The 837-nt window shown below is 36.6% G+C and overlaps 1 non-coding gene across 1 annotated transcript; it reads right to left on the bottom strand.

Annotated features, from left to right (window-relative positions):
• Positions 1–448: 448 nt before the first annotated feature.
• On the bottom strand, positions 449–522 carry TRNAT-AGU (transfer RNA threonine (anticodon AGU)). Its single transcript has one exon. It is a non-coding gene; the product is annotated as a tRNA-Thr (tRNA).
• Positions 523–837: the final 315 nt, after the last annotated feature.

The raw sequence follows: 837 nt of genomic DNA, 5'->3' as shown, positions 1-837 counted from the left end.
ATTCCTAGCTACTCGGGAGGCTGAGGTAGAAGGATTGCTTGAGCCCAGGAGTTTGAGGTTGCTGTGAGCTAGGCTGATGCCACAGCACTCTAGCCTGGGCAACAAAGTGAGACTCTGTCTCAAAAAAAAAAAAAAGAGAGATTGGAGACTTAACTTCTAAGACAGAATTTGAAGTGTTATTGTGCACTACAAACCACAAGATAAGTTTTTATACAACTCATATATCCCAATTTAGCAGTCATAAGCAAACTCATTGTTTTCTACCAATTACAGAAACCGTATACATTTTCCCCTTCATCCTAACCCTTATAGTGATGCAATTTTCTGGCAAGAGACTCTCTGTAATTGAAATAATGACTAATATAGAGTCCGCCCCTATAAATTGCTCAGTGCATCTTCAACGTATTTATTGATAACACACTGTTGAAAATGCAAAATTCAACAAGCAAGGCCCCGCTGGGATTCGAACCCAGGATCTCCTGTTTACTAGACAGGCGCTTTGACCAGCTAAGCCACAGGGCCCCTGTTAGACATGTGCTCAGATATATCATATTTATAACTTTTTGTGAAATGTAGTAATTTGCCAGAAGCTCACTTGTTTTTGTGACAAAGAAAACACATCTGTGTTTCTGAATTTGTAATAAAGCAGGAACTATAACATTGAAAAAATACTTTTACTGCAAGGTTTTAAAATTGATTTCAAATTAAAAATGAATTATATTTCTATTTCATGGTGACTACCTCCCCCTAGAGGAAATATTGGATATTGCAACATATTTTTAATTTATTTCTCTGTTAATTCATTTTGTCTGCAAATGTTGAGTCACTACTGTGTTT

Source organism: Microcebus murinus, chromosome 15 (genome assembly GCF_040939455.1).
Source record: "Microcebus murinus isolate Inina chromosome 15, M.murinus_Inina_mat1.0, whole genome shotgun sequence".
Taxonomy (NCBI): domain Eukaryota; kingdom Metazoa; phylum Chordata; class Mammalia; order Primates; family Cheirogaleidae; genus Microcebus; species Microcebus murinus.
This window is presented reverse-complemented; position numbering and strand designations above follow the sequence as displayed.